Source organism: Chaetura pelagica, unplaced genomic scaffold, assembly GCF_000747805.2.
Source record: "Chaetura pelagica isolate M959 unplaced genomic scaffold, ChaPel_1.0 scaffold531, whole genome shotgun sequence".
Taxonomy (NCBI): Eukaryota; Metazoa; Chordata; class Aves; order Apodiformes; family Apodidae; genus Chaetura; species Chaetura pelagica.
Window position 1 is genome coordinate 373,112 of NW_009952362.1, and position 10,710 is coordinate 383,821.

Genomic DNA, 10,710 nt, shown 5'->3' on the forward strand with positions numbered 1-10,710 from the left:
TGGCAAAGGCCGCGGGGGGCCCCTCTCGCTGCCGGGGCTGCCCCCAACCCCGGCCGGGCCCCCACCGTCTGCTGAGACATCCCTTGAGGAGACCCCGGGGGCAAGGGGGGACGCCGTCGGGCCCTCCATCCCTGCAGAAGGTGTTCCAGACTCCCTTCCCAAGCGGCCGGCCGAGGTCACGCCGGACGCCGGGAGCCAGCGAGGTCGAGCTCGCTGCCCAGCAGGTCCCGGCCGGGGGCTCCAGGCCGGACACCGCCCGGGGGGGTCCACACTGCCCTGGGCAGAGCTGGAGGAAAGTCACACAGACTCTCTGCCATCTGGGCTTTGAGAGGGAGGAACCCATTTCAGCTCTTTGTATGTGCATTTATAGATAAATGAGCATCATCTTCCCCAGTCACACTTTGAGACAAGTTTGCCCTAAAAATTGCAGGGTGGTGGTTTGTTGGGTCTTGTTAGATTTTTGTTGGATTTTTTTTTCCAAATGATGCATTACTTTGCACATGATTATTTGAAGTTACATCACAAATGAGAACTTACGTGTGATTTTCCAGCCCTCTGCTGGTTTCATGACATGAATTAGCTATTCACCAAATGAAGTGCAGTCACTAAGACCTCTCATGCCTCTGAAGCCTCTTCAAAAGCAGCAGCCCATGCAGGTTTTCCAGTAAGCTTCCAAAGTGCTGCTGACAGCTCCAGACCTGCAAGCCTAGGAGTACAGAAAGGTCTTTTACACGGGTTATTAACCCTGCAACAACGGTCATGAGAGACACCAGAATCACAAAGCCACAGATAATTGAGCCTGAAGACTGACACTTGAAAGTGGCTGGTTCCAAACCATACCTACCTTCCAAAAGCAGCTTAAAGGAAGAAGGAAAACCAGGAGTAGCACCAGCAGCACACAGCTACTGACTGCTGCCAGGTGGGAACCAGGTACCTGCTGCATAATACAAGGAAAAGATGCTCACAGAGCCAGCTTTGTCCTCTCTCCTCAGCTACTACAGTTTTGCAAAACTAGTGAACTAACAAAAAATGCTAAAATCCCAGCATCCTGCCCTAGGGGGTCCATCCGTAGCCATATGTGAGACCAGTAACAGGGAGGACAACAGCGAGGAAGAGCTGATGTGCCCACCTCTGTTGTGGTTTTTCAGGCTTGTCTTATCTCCTTCAGAGCACCCTCTTCCCTCCTCTTCTTTGAGGGACTTCCCACCTCTAATCCTCATGCATGACACCAGGCAGCAGGGTAATTATTTACCTTAGGAACCTTTACTGTTCAGACTGGCCAAGAAGTCCCTGGTATGCAAGTCGAACAAAGAAAATTCTTCCTTGAAAATGTAAATAGTCAAATAACCCATTGATAAAAACATGCCTGGCATGGCTACTCTTTTGGGTCCTGGATGCCTCTTTCCTGTGAGCCACCATTCATGTATATATCATAATCCATCCTCTCCTCCACCTGTCAAAAATAAAGATCCCACATCATTAAAAAAATCCTCAGGATTTGTTTTAAATCCACTTTCAAAACCTCTCATTGAGGGAAAAAGACAAAATACATCATCCTCCAAACACTCTGCCCCATCCTTCCTGACATTCTTGCTAACTGGTGACTTTTTACTGGTGTTCTCATCTGCCCTTGTAAGGAAGGAGCTCTCTTTTCAGTCAAATCTGAGACCAGCACTTTGGGGTTCATGCTCCCTTTGTGTCTATTTTGTAATTTCACAGCATCTGGTCCATCCTTCATCCTTCTTCTATTCAACACAACTTGATTTTCCAGCACTCTAAACAAAGCCTGCCCAGCCCTTGTACAGCTCTGGCTCTCTTCCCCCTCTGCAGTCTGCTGGTTTTGTGCTCACCGCCGCCTTCTGCTCTCCTTGTTTATTTGCTGTGTCCCTCCGTCTACATAGGAAAAATGTATGTTGCTGGGGGCATGGATTGTTCTTTTAAAATATGTACAACACCCAATCTAGTGGGAGTCCAATCCCAGACTATTGCAAGACTGGCAGAAAACTAACTGAAACCCGTTATTATCCTGCAGGCTGGGGAAAATCTGCTCCTCTTGAACAGCAGCTGGGAAAATGAAGCTGACAGTGCTTCCCAGCCTTCTGTAGAGCCAAGCTCTGGCTGCTAGGACTGAAAGAAAGACTCAGTATGCACTGAAGAGCACAACAGGCTTGTTGGGTGACTAACCGCATGTGCAGAAGAGCCTGTACCTGGCTAGGACCATGAACACACAGGCCAGGGTACTGCAGATTTGTAGGAAAATAACTAGCTCTAGGGATTTTAATCCTAAATTTCCTAGTATATCTGTCTTTTGGGGTTTTTTTTCCAAGCCTCCACTACAGAAGTCCTATCATTACATGGGAATATCACTGCTATTATTAACCAACACATACACTCATACCAAGATTAACAGCTGATTTAACAATTCACCTTTAAGGACTCATGCATCCAGTATATTTTTTTATCACACAGGCAATCACATTAGCCTCACAGACCTAACACAGCTACAGCCCAGCAACCTAGACTCTGCTCCAATTACAGCAAAACATGATACATGACAAAATGTGTGTGTGACAGTCTCAGAGAAGGAGCATGATTTGAGTTTTCATATTTCAAGAGGACTTCGTCATGCTGGCATATTTTTTGTAAATAAGCAATTGAGTTGTAAATTGAAAACACTTGGATCATTAAATCAGTGAGAAAACAAAACAAGGGGCCGACTTTTCTGTGCTCCATTAGGGCCGTTTCTAATGCCTCTTATTAATTCATGGAGTATCACTGTAGATAAGTAAACCCTCCTGAATATTAACTACACTATGTCCTAACAGCCCTGTCTGTAGTGGCTCGAGTAGCTGTTTAACATTACTCTTCTTTTTGCTTTTCTCTTTGTGAAGGGTGGGCAGCCAGGTCGAAAACAGCGTCTTCCCGTCCCACTAGCTAGAAGAAGCTGTAATGGTACTCAGCACCCTGGGGGGAAGCAAAGTGCCCCATGAGCTCAGCCCCTTGGGGGAAGGGGAGAGTTTCGGCGCTGTGCATAACAAATTAGCCACACAACTCACTACTGGCAACTAGGGTTGCATGCATAATCTGCTAGACGTGGTACTAGGGATGTGCCCCTTAGGGTGGGTTTTTTTTTTGCTCTGATGTGCAACAGCACAACACAGAGCCTTTGTTACCTCCCATCTCAGCTTCTGTACTTACAAAACCTCAGCTTCTTGAAAGAGCTGCTTTCAGTGCAGTCCTTCCACTTCAGCGTTTCAACATACACATCTTTCTTTTGTTAGGAGTGACAAGAATAGTAGAGCCTGTCTGGCATTCACATCTCGAACTCTGAAACACAAAGCAAGAGGTGATTTTTTTTCCCCTATTTTTTAAAAGCTAATTGCATTTTGTCTTTTTGGGAAATTACTGCTCTTCAAATAAAGCAATAAATAGGCCCACCTAATATGGTAGAAAGGAGCTGAAGAAACCAGCTACAGTCCTGGAAAAGCAGCCCTCAGCCCCCAGCACAGTAGCTTTGCCTTCCAATTTCCCTCACTGGAGAGTCATGCTTTATCAGCCCCTCTGTGCAATCTAGTATGAAGGAAATACTAAAATAATAATTCCCCCTGCTAGCAGTGTACATGCTTTCCCAACGGCATAACAGCTTTCACATACATTATGAAAGAGCTGCTTCACCCTCTTGCCTTAAATTATAGATTATCTTTTTCTAGAAGCAGCTATCTTAAAATGTAACCCTTTAGCGACTAACATTATTTTTCAGTTCTCTTACCGGAGTTGTGGATGAAGGATTTTCAACCAGAGTATGTGCATTGCACGCCCTGATTAGGATAGTAGCAGCAAATTGCATACACCTTGTACACTGTTACAAAGGCTTTATAGATACCTGTTGACACTGTTAAAATAAAACACAGAAACAAAAGTCCAAACCACAGTTTTCTTTATGTATAATATAGATGTCAGGCTCACATTTGAGCTGAAGTTGTCAAACTGATCACAGGTTTGGATTGGGATTCCTCAGGTTTCTTCCCGTATGATATCCCTGACTTCACTTGCTGTTCTCAGAATAGCATATTTTGAGACTGGCTTCTGCCTCATCTTCTGCAAGAAACTAGGCAAACCATTATTGAAAATGCAGGCTTGTTACAAATAAAATCCATCTAGGAAGAAGTATTCCTATTTGCATTTTCTTCCCATGTTACCTCTAAGTATATACATGGACACCAAGTCCTCCATATTAACAGATTTAAAATTTCCACCATGTCCTTTTTAAAGTTGAATTTCCTTATTCGCTATTTTTACTCATTCAGCCCCTTTTTAAACGAAACAATAATTTTGTTTGGCTGCACATCCCCTAGAGAAAGTAGAAGAGTTTAACTGCCAATATCCAAACCAGGACACATTTGAGTGATAGGCTGTGAATTATAAAAATGTATCAATAAAACCTTATGAAAAGTTATTCAAGGGACTGCATTTAGACTATAGGTGAAAAAAACCAGAAGCTCAGCACTGTAAGAAGAAATCTCTAACATGCAACCCTTACCACTCAGCAGTGGAGTGCATTAATTTTTAAATTACCTTCATGCAAAAGTGAAGTGGCTTTCCCAGCAGAGAGACTTCTTTAGGAGGAGCACTTTTGGACCCCCTCGGCAACATCAACCCATGGCTAGACACAAATTGAATTTTTTTTTCTCCAGTCATTTCCAGGTTAGATTTTGTAGGGCAGTAGTGGAGATCCTTGAAAACCAAATGCCCTGTAGGATGTTTATTGTTTGAAAAAAGGAATGAGACTGTCCCAAATGATATAATTCCTCATGAAAAGCGGAGCTATGGTTTCTCCAGCAGGGCCTGGCGCAGGTGTACTTTTCAGCTTGGAGCAGACACATTATCCACAAAATTCCAAGCATTTGTTTGGATCCAGGTGTCTGTTAAGCTATGGCCAGGCAGCACCAGGGATGCAACCTGAAAGACCATTTCACTAATAGGACTACTTCTCAGCCAGTGGTCTAGTGACTGAGGCACACAGAGACCACCTATGAGACAAGGGCAGCTTGTCCTTCAGGACCATTTCCAACAGTTAGTAACAGGATCTGTATCAGAGACAATTACATTGTCCTGAACTTTTTGATCCTCAAAGACATTTTGTTGGCCATCTCTTACTTTAGCATCTACCTTTGAGTATCCAGGGGATGAATCTTTTAAAAAGGACTAAATATCCTGCAGAACAGAGGAACTGCTAAACAACAGTATAAGGAAGGCAGAGGAAGAGCTTATAAATATTACTGTGCTCTGTATAAATGTGTCCAGCTGTTTATGGTAAGTGTTCTTACTCCATTTTTTCCTGCCCTCATTTCCTCCCATGCTTTCTAATTGCAGAAAATAAAATAGTACAAGTCCTTGCTTTCATTACATGCAACACCTGCTGCCTGTTATAAAACAGATGTCTAATGCATCATTAGGCAATTATTTCTTAGCCTTTTCAATGGGACTAATTTCAAACATTTTTGTGCTAAGTCCTCCTCCCTCAGCTTTTTCTGTATTTCTCATCCCTTCCTCTGTTTGGAGTTCCAGTAAAAACTCCTCTCTGTATCAGTTTGCTTGTTATGTTTGTCCTGGATCACTGTACTCACAGAAGGGTGAAGAGAGAGCCTACAACTACTTTGAGCCAGGAATCGTGTTCAAGAGACTTTATGTGGGATCAGAAGACAAGATGAGGGTATGAAAGAGTATTGGTCAGCAGTGGAGGCACTTGTTTCAGAACACCAGATGGATTGTCACAGCTCTGGTTTGTGATGTTTGGGTTTTTTTGTGGATACTACAGCAAAAAAATTTACATGTATGCAAGGGCAACTCCTAGGCTCTCAATAGGAATGACTTAAATCTCTCACCATGGTATTTGACCAACATCTCTGCTCCTGAAAGGATCCAGGAACTTATCAGACCAGTGACAAGTTTAGCACGTGCTTCGTTTAATAGCATTGGCTGTCAGGCAGCGACTTGCAATTTATCTTACCTTGTTCACAGCAGAAGAGGGATGACTGGCCTCTAACTTTACTTTTAACTTGAAGAAATTAAAAAACCCAACTAAATGTCTCAGCCTAGATCACCTATGTAAGCAGCAGCTTCCAGCTTTCAAGCAAGATGAGCAGCCATTTTGGCCTTTACATGCTTGGAAATTCAGAGCTTGTTCATCCCAGGCTAAGGTGGCAGAGAACTCCAGCTCCAGCTCTAGCTGGTAGTGAAGAAGCATTCATTCTTCCAATCAATAACAACAAGCAAGCTTAAACAAGAGCTCTAGGACATGTTGTGCCAGGTTAATTGGCACCACACTGTTCAGAGGTTCAACAGTTGCTGGAAATCATTCCTTTAGGTTATTTCTTTCATTAGCAAATTCCTGGTTATATTATTCAGGTAATCTTGTTAATCTGGGCTGGTTTCAGCATGTAAATGACTGTGACGAGATTAGTATAGCCTCCACTGCACACTAAAAAAATATTAATGGGAATGGGCTAGTGGCATCCCTAACAATCAGTTACTCAACTTTGTGCCCCCAAAGTAAGTATAAAGTAAGTATAAAGATACAAATCTTTGCTAGGCACATCTTTTCCCCACAGGATCAGCTTACTCCCAAAGTAAAGCAAACTGCATTTCTTTGACAAGCATATTTTCAGTACTTTATCTCATAATTCTCCATGAGGCTCCATGCCTCACTGGCTGCTCATTGATGAATTCTGATTCTGAATAATGAATTAGCAACTCCTTCTGTTTACGGTGTTCATCACTGGAATCTGCAGGTATGGACAGATCCACAAAACTAACAGCTTTCAGTCATGTATCCAATCTTTTTAATTTATTACTTGGAAAGAAAAGCTTTGTTTCCCAGGTAGCTTATGTAAAGCACATACCCCCATAAATACAAATTTACAGTCCAAAGATATGAGAACAAGAACAGTCAGAACTCATTTATCTCAATTTCTATTTTTAAGAAATAATTTAAGAAGTCACAAGAGGAAACAGAAATCCAGGAAAAATATTTCATACAAATAAAACTGTTGAGACCATCATTACCTCATAGGACCTGGAGAGCAAAAAGACAATACAGATAAAGCAATATGTATGGAAAGAGAGGCAGAGAAAGAGAAAGCTATTAGCAAATGGGACTTGGATTAGAACCAAGTCCCACTCCAGCACCTATCCATTCATCCACTCCCAAAGCTCTTCTCTAACAGCTCTCACCAATAGATCTCAAGAGCTTTTAATGACTAACATTAAGAAAAACTGAGGTTTATGCCCTACAGAGGAAGCTGTATTGTCCCCAGTTTATTTAAGAGGGAAACTGAGGTATGAAGCAACCTCACCTCTTCTCTCACCTAAGCAGATGACAGGGACTGGGGATAGAGTTGTTCATTTCCTCACCAGAAAAGCAATCAGGATATTTTGCTAGAATAGTATATTAACATTCTTTGATAATTCTTGTTCTCAGGCTCTGCATTTCTATGAAGACAAAACATTTTAAGATAACATTAAAAAGCTGACTGCTTTTGAAAACTCCATGTTCCTTACCTGCATTTTCCTGCCATAACTGTTTCTATGGAAACTGGGACTGGCCAGGAAGCAGCCCTACAACATGAATTCTCACTTGTCAGTTTTGCATTAAAGTGCAACCTTCAAAATCCTTTAATAAACCAGTAATAATTGTGTTGACACTGAATGTTCACACAATATTTTGTAGTTGTGGTACAAGTGTTAAGAATTTTAGGTTAAGAATCTTAGGTTAAGAATTTTAACAGTGTTCATGATATGACTCTCTTGGTTAAGGATATGATCTTTAAACAGAGAGACAGTTTATTAGCAGTAAAAGCCCTAGTGTGTTTAGTTAGACTTACATAAAGGTGACTTATACCAATATGGGTATGTCTAGACTGCTGTCACAGAAGCATACTGTAGAGATACTGACTAAATGGGTAAATTGACCTACAGAGAGCTCTGTGCTCCAACAGCTAGCTGAGGTACTTCTCTGCAGGCATATGCCTACAGTATTCCCTGTAGGTACAAGAGAGGGAAAGCACTCAACCAGAGTAAGTGTTAGTCTGTGTTGTGTGGCTACTGTGGAAAAAATTAAGCACACAAGCTTAAGGCACAACTCTTCCCTCCAATCTGTAGAAACTGTGTAGCTTAAATCTAGGCTCCTCCATTGATTTTAACTTTTCACTCCTGTAAAAACTGTAGACTCCCTTATGCTCACTCATATTTCCCTGAGTTAAGTGAGAAAAATCCCTTTTTCTTGTTATTGGGAAGCAGCCTTCAACAGAATACACCCTCAACCACAAGAGTCCAGCATCGTCACTGAGGACCAGCTTAAAAACTTCCAAGAACAGTTTCTCTCCAGAGTTACTTATCTGTCTTTCCTGAGATTAATTCTTCCCACTTAATCTTCAATGCTTCCCAGTTGATCGGTGCTTTCAAATGGCAACAGAGGCAGAACAGAATGGGAAGATACTTGTGTCTGGATCAACCTCCAATGTACAGGGGGTTTTAAGCAGACTTCACACAGAAATGCATCTAAAACACAGAAGTGCAGCATCCAAGTTGGAGGCAATAGAACTCATTAGATGCTATGTGTATGACTATTCAAGCTACAAAGGACAAAAATGTAATTTTGCTTTGGTATGAATTTAAAGAGACCTTAAAGAGCAATTCAGTCTCCAGACTATCTTTTCCTCCAAGATTCAGCTGTGCAGTGCTCCTCCCAAAACTCATCCAGCCCACACACTTGGCTGACACCCTCAGGAGAGCCAAAGTCTCTTTTCTAACCTGAGAGGAGATCACCTTTCCCACTAAGCTAGCAGTGTTATTTTAACCCTTTCCCAGCAAAATCAGATTCTGATAATACAGGACTTTTCAAGAAAATGTCAAAGTTGGTCTCTTAAATTAGTTGCCATACTCTTTCATACGGTCCAAGATACCACATACTTCCTTTAACATATCATCAAGTTCATGCCAAGTATGCGACGTATCCATAATCTAGCAGTAACATATAGTTAACTCCTGAAGCGACTCTGAATTTAGGAATTGATATTCCAAACAACTTCTCTCATAGTCAGCCTTAGTTTTTTAAGCATCACTTCAAACTTATCACTAATCAGAGCAGGAATCTGAGAAGCTAATCTTCCCTGTAGCCAACCAGACTTTTTTGTAGGCATAAATTAAAGTTACTTCTTCACTCAGAATCTGGACTTCTTTCCTTGTGCTTCAGAGATATTGATGGTGGGGGGAAGGCTTGTACAACTCTTTCTTAATCCTCTTTTATTTCCTTCTGCATAGGTACATCCTTTCAGCACATGTTCAGGCCCATATTCAATTCTGACTAGAATGTATTCAACTCAAAACAGAGGAAAAATGCTAGGAGTAGGGCAGCCTGCAGCAAAACCAACTATGGGGCCCTTCAGCAAGTAGGACATTAACAGCAAAAGAATGATTCCTACACAGTTTTCCACTATGGACAAATGCACCACCTCTTTAAGGCAAGAGTTTTCCACAGGCCCCTGAATGCAAATGTCAAATATTCTGTCATGCTTTTCTCTTAGTCTGTATCTCACAGCAGCAAGAGCTTGGAATGAGGCATATAATATAACAACAAACCAGAGACCTGGCACACATGAGTCTACTCACTGGCTTTCCTCATGCATATGGCTTATTTTTCCCTGCTATGTCAATCCTTATAGGGCTTTACCACTACATCTGCCTCCTGGGAGTCTGCTATTTCAAGTGTTAGAGGGAAGGTGCAGAAGAAAAAATACATTCAGTCCTTTCTTCTTTTTTCAAGTTGAAGGTCTCATCCACACCATTAATTAAACAGATTAATTAAACAGGAAAGCCCCTGCAGCAGAAAGCCCTCTCTAAGGATAAATACTGAACAGCTTCAGGCTTTGAACTGTGGCACATAACAGCATTCTGATTATTCCAGATCAAATGTCTTGCATGGTAACCTTCTTTAGGCAAAAATTATTTCATCAATGTCTTCTGTTCCTCTGCAAGCAAAGATATGGATGGTACTTCTCCCCAGATGTGGGACAGAATATAAGACAAAAGGCAGGAAACAAGCGAGTATGGATATTACAGTGGGCCTTGCTGACTTTTGTATTTTCTTTTCCAAAGCATCTGATTTATGGTTAACATCTGTGATAAACAGCAAAATGGTGGGTGTTTCTGAGAGTTCTGATCTGAACAGAATCCACAACGACAGGAACCAGTAGTGCACACAGTAGCCAGGAGAACCCAGGCACGCTTGACAAGCAGCAAGACTGCAGGATGGGAAAGGCAGGCAGGCACCCACCTCTGAATGTAATTTTTCAGAGAAAGGTGAGGACACTTTAGTGGTGGCAAACCTGTGCACATTCAGAAATACATCTTTACAGACATGCATACATCAGCACTGCCAGGAAGGACAGGCAAATATTCTGATTGTTTGTTTGCATGTCCTTTCCTAGCTATTTTAAAGTATACATAAAAAGAAAGATCCACAGTTATTATCATATTGAAAGATCACAAGATCAGTTTTCAAGCCAGAAAAATGAGTCCTGATAAGACTACTGCTGTAAACGGTGCTCTTTGGCAGTAAATTTTCTTTGGGGCTCAACAGATGTAAATGTGAGGACAGCCATGTCACATCTTACTGCAGGGAAAGAATCCAGCTTCTCTTCCAGTGCCTCT

The 10,710-nt window shown here is 42.0% G+C and overlaps 1 protein-coding gene across 1 annotated transcript in view; it reads right to left on the reverse strand.

Moving 5' to 3' along the window:
* Nucleotides 1-10,710, reverse strand: part of OBFC1 (oligonucleotide/oligosaccharide-binding fold containing 1) — an 83,958-nt gene that overhangs the window by 47,116 nt on the left and 26,132 nt on the right. The window lies entirely within an intron of this gene.